This window comes from Cibotium barometz, chromosome 28, assembly GCF_041138505.1.
Source record: "Cibotium barometz isolate CiBa-2024 chromosome 28, ASM4113850v1, whole genome shotgun sequence".
NCBI lineage: Eukaryota > Viridiplantae > Streptophyta > Polypodiopsida > Cyatheales > Cibotiaceae > Cibotium > Cibotium barometz.
Genome location: NC_141073.1, coordinates 8864429 through 8873913, shown reverse-complemented (window position 1 = coordinate 8873913; position 9485 = coordinate 8864429).

Genomic DNA, 9485 nt, shown 5'->3' with positions numbered 1-9485 from the left:
TTTTATTGCCTTGTGGTTTTTAAGAAAGCAAGACAAGCTAAAAGCATACTTTAAGTTTATCATGCTCGATGAAGATGAAGACACAATTCTATTTCCTTCTCTTCTTCACATTGTAGTGCAAAAAACAACTCTTGGGTGGTGCTTGCCTAAAGAAAAAATGAAGCACAAATTAAAGAACAAAAATGGGTGAGTGCTAGCATTGAGATCTATTTAAGGATATGAGGAAGAAGTAGAAGATGGAGAAGAATGCAAAGCCATAGGGTGGGGTGCCGTATTTTATTGCCTTGTGGTTTTTTAAGAAAGCAAGACAAGCTAAAAGCATACCTTAAGAAGATGAAGGCACAGTCCTATTTCCTCTTCTTCACATTGTAGTACAAAAAACAACTCTTGTGTGCTTGCCCAAACAAAAAATGAAACATGGAGTTGTTGTTGGGAGAGCAACTAGAAGTAACAGCCTATATTAGCTTATAGGTTACAGTGCAAATGGTGGAGTGAGCACAAGCAAGCTATGGCATGAAAGGTGTTGTCATCTTAGCCTTATTGTCTTGAAGGAGATGTATAAATCTGGGATGCCAGAAGCATGTGAAGCTTGCATGATGAAAAGATGCAGGGGAGAAGAGAGCTTGATCTTGCAAGCACACACACACACTCACAAAACCCTAAAAAAGAACACACAAGGTGAGAGGCTGAAAATCTTCTTCATCTTCACTCAACACTCAACACACCATATACAAAGATAAGAGTACACACCTATGAGAAGGTACTCAACCAAATACATACTAGGGTTCTCTATAGTGTGAACCCAACTAAATAAGCTGGCGCTATAACTATGCCAGTCTCTAGAATGGTTGTCGCACAGCCTGTCATCCCACTGGCCGCATATCACCCATGATCTCACCAACCATGCCAGTGGTGTAAATGTGGGGCCTATCCCCAAGGCGGGTCATCAGTGTCCACCGTCTCACTAGATGAGCTCGATATCTCAACACTCCTCCTCGAGCTCAACTCCATCTCATGTACACTAAGTGAAGCCCTGAATCTGCGGAGCTTCTCTTTACCCAATGCTTTGGTGAAGATGTCAGCAACCTGATCCAGTGTGGTGCTGACATAAACAAGGTCAACGTCTCCTGCCAAGATCTTCTCTCTGACAAAATGGTAGTGGACCTCTATATGCTTCATGCGAGCAAGCATGAGAAACTGGGTTCCTGGTGGCCAATTGTATACTGCTAATGTTATCATAGAAAATGACAACTTGTCTATCCACTGATAGACCTAAGTAGCTTTCTCAACCAAGCTACCTCACATGCTACCATAGCAGCACCTCTGTACTTGGCCTCTATACTGGATAGAGCAACCGTAGGCTGCTTCTTGCTGCTCCAAGTCACAGCAGCACTCCCCAAAGAGAACATGAAGCCACTAGTAGATCTTCTGAGATATTACCAGCCCAATCAGCATGTGTGTATCCATGTACACATATCTCTGTCCCAGTTTCATAAAATAGTCCACAATGCAAAGTAGACCTCACATACCTCACAGTATGCGTCTCAATGCATCCAAATGCAGCTTTCGAGGAACCTGCATAAACTGACTCACCAACCCAACAGCATAACTCAAATCTGGCATGGTGATCGTCATGTAGATCAAGCTTCCTACTATGCGTCTATACATAGTAGGATCCTCCAAAATCTCTCCTGAATCTGCACTCAACTTGCCATTCTGATCCAATGGCACTGAGATAGGCTTATAGCCTGCCATACCATACTTGGACAACATGTCCAAGCCATACTATCTCTACAGTAATCCAATACCATGTGGTGACCTAATCACCTCAATGTCCAAAAAATATCTGAGCACTCCTAGATCCTTCATCTCAAACTTCTGTCTAAGTAAAATCTTTACATTAAAGATCTCTGCATCATGGTCCCCCGTAATGATCAAGTCATCTACATAGATGACAACAAGCACAACCCCTCTATCACTGTGTCCACATACAGCGAGAAATTTGCATTGGCTACATGAAAGCCAATAGTGACAAGATATTCAGAAATCTTGTCAGACCATGCTCTTGGTGCTTGTTTTAAGCCATACAAGGCTTTCTTCAACCTGAAAACATGCTCGGGGTGACACATCCTCATAACCAGGTGGCTACAACATATACACTTCTTCTTGCAAATCCCCATGAAAGAATGCATTCTTTACATCCATCTGATGATGTAAAGACCATTGCTTTGACGCAGCCACTGCTATCACAACTCTCACTGTTGCCACTTGGCAACTGGGCTGAAAGTTTCCTCATAATCAATGCCATATGTCTGCACATATCCTTTGGCTACCAATCTAGCCTTGTACCTGCTTATGCTTCCATCATCACTGTTATGTTTTACTTTGTACACCCACTTGCATCCAATGGCTTTCTTGCCTTCAGGCAATTGCACTAAATCCCAAGTCTCATTTCCATATAGTGCATCCACTCCTCATCCATAGCTTTCTCCCAACACACATTTCCAACAGCCTCATCAACGCATGTGGGCTCTACAACCTGCACAACTTTTGCCATGTATGCATAGTGATGTGCCACATAACCATCATAGGTAAACCTCTGCACAGGATTCTTCACTCTCCCAGATCTTCGTAGCTTTGCATTCATGGCTTTCATAGCCTTCTTTACACCAGGTGTTCTCATAGCTGGTATCCCAAGCTCCTCATCAAGGCTCATCTCTGAGCCATGAGAATGCCCTTCAGAAATGTCAGGCATACTAAGGGGCTCAACCACTTTCTCTTTACCTTTATGTGATATACTAATCACATTTGCAGGATTGGTATTATGACGCAGCCTGCCACTCCATGGTCTATCAACTGAACCACTAGATGAGGACTCTCTTGGTCTACACAAAGACTGTGATTGCTGACTTGCATTCTGTGCAACCACATTTCCACTCACATCAGCCCCAACAGCTTCTTTTTCAGCAGTATGCCAGCTGCTTATCTCATCAAAAACAACATCCCTGCTTACCCTCAACTCACGTGTAGCAGGGTTATAACACCTGTATCCCTTTTGCTCAAGGGAATACCCAATAAACACACATTTTTTAGCTTTTGGATCTAGCTTAGTTCTCAACTCATTTGGCACATGCACATATGCAATGCATCCAAAGACTTTCAGATGAGACAAATCAGGTTTTCTGCCAGTAAACCTTTCCTCTGGAGTTACATCATATATGGCTGCAGTTGGAGTTCTGTTCATGATGTAAACTGCTGTAAAAACAACACTAGCCCAAAAGCTATACGACAGATTCTTCTCTTCCATCAATGCTTGCGCAATCTCAACAATGTGCCTGTTTTTTCACTCAGCAACTCCATTTTGTTGCGGAGTGTATCTGCATGTAAAATGTCTCCGAATATCATTCTTCTTAAAAAATTCAGAGAACTCATTGGAGAAGTACTCTCCCCCTCCATTTGACCTTAGGCACTTTACATATTTCCATGTTTGCTTTTCAACCATAACTCTGAAATTCTGAAAATGAGTGAACACCTCACCCTTCTCCTTCATGGAAGTATACCCACACTCTCCTTGTGTGGTCATCTTAATAAATGTCACATAGTACCTGTAGCCTCCCATGGACATGGTCTTCGTAGGACTCCATACATCTGAATGCACAACATCTACTGCATTTCTGCTCACATTTCTGTTACGTGGAAATAGATGCTTTGTTTGCTTTCCAAATTGGCATGCGCAGCCCTGTCACAATTCCTTTAGTCTGCATAGACTTCATTCTCTACACATTCACATGTCCAATTCTTTTATGCCAAATGTCTGTGTCTGCAACAATTCCTAAACCATTTGCAAACATCGCAGCACTTACTTTAGGCATGTTTACATTCAATGTAAACATTCTGCCCACTCTGTTGGCTTTTGCAACCAATCTGCACTTTTCTTTAAAGTCTTCAACATAACAACCATCACGGTTAAACCGAACCTACAAACCCTGCTCAATCATCTGGCCAACTGAAACCAGATTCTTTGTTATCTTCGGAACATGAAGTACATCTACAAGGTACTTCACTTTGCCATCCTGCATAGACAATGGCACATCTCCAACATGGGCAATTGGATGAGTAGTGTCATCCCCTGTTTCCACAAAACCTGGTCTTTCAAGGTTTTTCATCTCCTTGAACCACTCCCCATGACTTGTCATGTGGTTCAAAGCACCTGAATCAACATACCATACATCATCTTTATGTGCTGCTTCAACATTTTCAGACATGGCATTCACGACATGCTGCATAACAAACAACCTTTCATTATCCTCATTGTTTCTGCTCGAGGATGCATAGTTGTTTTGCTGCAATTTTTCATTTTACATGTCAGTCTGCTTCTAATAACAATCTGCCTACACATGTCCAGGCTTACCACAATAAAAGCATCCACGTGTATCATTATGCTGCCTTTGCCAATTTCCACAACCTCTTTGACTCCCCCTGCCTCTGAATTGGCCTCTTCCACTTGCATGTTGTTGTTGTTGTGAATTCTGGGACTATTGTTTTGCTGCTGCTGCTGGCCATAATTCTGATTACTGCCCCCTTGGGGGACTTGCATGTGCCCAATCATGGTGTCGTGTACACTGATAGAGAGCCAATACATAACTTTTCTGGCTCCTTGGTTCCAATCCTTGAACTCTTTCACATCTGCAGCAGCAGCAGTCGGATTGATCTCCGATATCTCCGGTGCCTCTTCATGCTCACCTTCTATGTAGTCCTAGTAACCCTTTCCCATCAGGAAATTTATCAACCTGAACCTCCAAGCATGGAAGTTGTTCTTATCAAGCTTCTCAGCAACAATTTGGTTTATGCCATCATTTGACATCTTGCCAGACACTACAAATTTACCAGAAGCAGCACTCTGGTTTGTCCTGCACAAACTGCTGTATTTTCTGCAGCGGTACTGTACTACACTCAAATGTCACAACCAGTGACCTCAATGTGCATACATACACTCAATGGAAACTGTTGACCTCCTTGCAACATACACAGTGTCTGCACAACCAATCTTTCTTCCTGCAGTTCTTAAAACAGAGTTCTGCTGAGAATCGATGACTTACCCGCAGTGCTCGAAATCGCCTGCTTTCTGAAAAACAGAGGTCGTAACACGCTCGAAACGCATTTTTGGCTCGAAAAATGTCGTCTGATAGGATAGTATAGTTTCCCTATAGCTTTACTCCCACGAAGAAAGCTCCTCAACAATCAGAGATCGTTTGCCGGTGCCTCCCATAGAGCTCCCGACAAGGGTGTAGTCGCCAACACAAATAGGGAAGAGTAGTTGAAGCTCTTACCCTCGTACCGCTTCCTGTGCTTCTCTTGCTTGTAGCTCAGCCCTTAGCATGAACTAGGCTCTGATACCATGAAAAGATGCAGGGGAGAAGAGAGCTTGAGCTCTTGCAAGCACACACACACTCACAAAACCCTAAAAGCGAACACACAAGGTGAGAGGCTGAAAATTTTCTTCATATTCACTCAACACACAACATACTCAACACTCATATTCATATTCACTCAACACACAACACACTCAACACACTCAACACTCATATTCATATTCACTCAACACTCTAACACACCATATACAAACATAAGAGTACACACCTATGAGAAGGTACTCAACCAAATACATACTAGGGTTCTCTATAGTGTGAACCCAACTAAATGAGCTGGCGCTATAACTATGCCAGTCTCTAGAATGGCTATCACACATACCAAATGCTTGCACAAAAGAGGTTCACAAGCACTCCTTTTTAAGTAGATTTAAAGCATTCAAAAGAGGTTGCATCTGCATTGGTAGACAATGAGAGCCTTACATAAATCTTGTGGGAGATCTTATCTATTTGTGTAACACTCATCTAGATATATGTTAGGCCACATGTGTTTTAAGTAGGTTTTCCAATAAGCCTTAAGAAAGCTATTAGAAAGAAGGTAAGTGTGTACTGAGGTATGTCAGTGGGACATTGGACTATGTGATTACCTATATGAGGGGTGATGATAGCACCTTGACATGATTTTTGTGACTCGGATTGGGAAGGGGACATAGATGGCAGGAGATCGGTGATGATAGGATATTTTCTTTCACTTTGATCTAGAGTTATCTCATGGATCAGCAAAAAGAAACCTACAATTACTCTTTCTTCTACTGAGGGGCTGAGTACAAAGTAGCATGCTTTGCCTCTTGTGAAGCATTATGGTTGAGAAGGTAGGATTTTGGGAGACATGGGGCCAATTCAGGGCAGCCTACAAAGTTACAATGTGACAATGAGAGTTTCATGGTGATTGCCACAAATCATGTGTTTCATGCTTGCACAAAGCACTTTGAGGTTCAGTATCACTTTGTGCATGAGCTTATCATTGATGGAGAGGTGGATTTGTTCTACTATCCTCCGGAGGAAAATTATGTAGATATCTTCACCTAAGCTCTTAGGAGGAAGGTCTTGGAGTGACATCTTCATCAGCCCAACATTGGGTCGAAATGGTAGTTCACCTTTGGGGTGAACATTGAAGGGGGGGTTGTTGAATATCAATGCTCCACCCTTTGGTAAAAATTGCGTAGATACCGGCTACATAGTCCCCCATATGAGGAGAAAGAATTTATGAGATCGCTTGGTAGGTCTCAGTTTAAACACCAGATGGTGACCAACTATGGCCAGATGGCTAGAGACGATTGTGGAGAAAGCTGGCACATAGCTAGCTAGGCTACATGCAAGTGCAGTGAGTTATCTATGTACCTAGAGCACATGGGTTGTAAAAAGATGTGTTGTTGCGGTGCACAGTTGCACCAATAAGGTACCCCATCCCCCCCCATAGGGTGGCTAAGCCAAGGGGTGCAGGGGACATCACATGCCCCAAGGGGGCTTATCAATGCCCTCAGCCTAAAGGAGAATTATAGCATTCCCTATATAGTTTCCACCTCCCAATCGTTTGACCAGTTGGTTTGAGCAGTTGGTGGTCATTTAATGACCACGTGCCATAAAAGCATGCATGGAAGCTATATTAGGCAACAATGCTTTTTGGCCTATATTCATCACTTCGCCCTTGGTTTTCTGCATAGTTTTTATAGCCCTTATATTTGTGCATACAACCTTTGCTCTATGTTGTTTTGAGTCAGCTATTGAGGCTTCTTACCGAAGCACACAACAAGGAAGTGGCTTGTTATCTATTGTAATCACATACAGTAACAAAAATTATTTTTTATTCTCCATATTCTGTGTATCTCTTATTTACAAAGATTCTATTTTCCACTACCCGTAGCTCTTACAGAACATTCAAAAGAAAAAATTTCGGATTATTTATGCCTTTACCGCTACCTATACCTAATATGCACCTTGGGAGAGCATATCTCAATGAAATTCATTATTGGTTTTCTATCTACTTCTACACACAAAAATATGATATGGAACATAGTAGATAGATTCATTAAACAAGCATATTTTTTACCTTGTAATAAAACTCTAATTGCATCTAAAGCAAAAAATAATAATTTCATTACACAAATCGTCGTCGTGAATCATGGTTTACCTAAAGTTATTGTTTCTAATCGTGACTCAAAGTTATTATTTTTGATAATGACTCAAAGTTTTGTCATGATTTTTGAAAAACATTGTTATTTTATCTTGGTACTCATTCTACTTTTCATTTTGAATCTAATAAATCACAAAATAGCAACATTCTTGATTTATTAAGATCTTATGTTAATACTCAACCATAACTTTGGGATATGTATTTACACTTGTTTCAATTTGCATACAATAATTCACCACATAGCACCATAAGGAAGGAACCTTTTGAAATTGTAGATGGTAAATTGTTGCATGTTCTAGCTTAGACTCAGTCACTCACAAGAGGTCGCTAACTAATTCACCATAGTAGAATTATACAAAACCTATAAAAAAGTTAAAGAATCTATTCAAAAAGCTCAACAAAAATATATTAAAATTGCTAACCGTAAAAGGAAACCTTATTCTTGCAAAGAAGGAGATTCAAACTTTTACATATTAAAAAGTGTTGACTCAAAAAATTTAAAAAATGTTTAGTTATTGCCTTGTTTTTTTGGACCCTTTAAAATCATTCAACAGATAAATAATGCTACATGTAGATTAGATTTACCACCTCATTGGCATATTCTTAATTAATTTCACATTCATTTGCTGAAGCCCTTTAGAGGTATTGCACCTTGTATATGACGATCCACCATTATTAGAACAAGTTAAAGAAGTTTTATAACCACTTAAAATCATTGGTCATTATGAACTCACAACTACTAGAACTAGGAATATTACGTAAAATATTTACTCACTTTCAAAAATCATCCTAAAGAAGATGCCAAATGGATGCCTTAATTTTTCTTTCACACGCATCATCAAATTCATGACTTTTATATAGCCCACGGTTGAGGTCAGTTGCTAACTCAAGAAAGAGGGATGCCACATGATTATATTTTTTATGTCTTATTTTTAAGATACCTAGAGCTTGTGCACATTATAATATCCTTTACTTTTAAAAAATGAGTGAGCATAGTAATGTGTATGCTTTCAATTTTGTTTAGTATGTGTTACAGCAAGATGGCATGTGTATGGGCTATCCTACATGTGTCGTATGAAGTGATGTGTTCTTTTGTACTAGCATTCTCAAATGTAGGAGAAGAGGATTTGAAAGAAGCCCATTATGGAATATTTCTCAAGGGCCTTGCAATCTTAGCAATTTTGGCAGCATGGACATCATTTTCTTTTTGGTTTTTAAGTTTGAATACTCATGGTAGAGCATAGAAACTAAAATATAAGGGACCCATTTCTAACACTCTCAAAATCATGTAATAGTGAGCTTCTTCCTTTTTAGCTCTACTACTCCTATTTTAGTCTCTATTCTTATGCACAAGAGAGTTTTTGAGCTCGAGTGAATCACTGAGAGAGTGAAAGAGTAAGAAGAAGAGTGCCAGATAGCGATAAGCAATAGATGCAAGCTCAGGCTACTGTGCCAAGGCATAAACTACAAGAATTATAAGCATAAATAAACAAAATCTTTTCAAACATGAGAAACATAGAGAATAAGGAGAATTTTTTTAAAATTTTATTGTATGTGATTATAATAGATAGTAGTAAGCCATGTGATTATAATAGATAGTAGTAAGCCATGTGCTTTGGTAAGAAGCTTTGATAGTTGATTAGAAACAATGGAGAGTGAAGGTTGTATGCTAGTACCTATGTAGAAACCTAAGGATGGAGCATTGATATCCAACACCCCCCATCAATGGTCAAAGGTGAACTACCATTTTAGCCTCCTTAACCAAAGAACCTCACAAGAGGCAAAGCACGTTGCTTTTACTTAGTCTCTAGTAGAAGAAAAAGCAATGGTAGGTAGATTCTTTTGCTGATCCATGAAATAGCTCCATATCTAAGTGAAAAACAATATCTTGTCAATGATCTCCTCCCATCTATGTCTCTTGC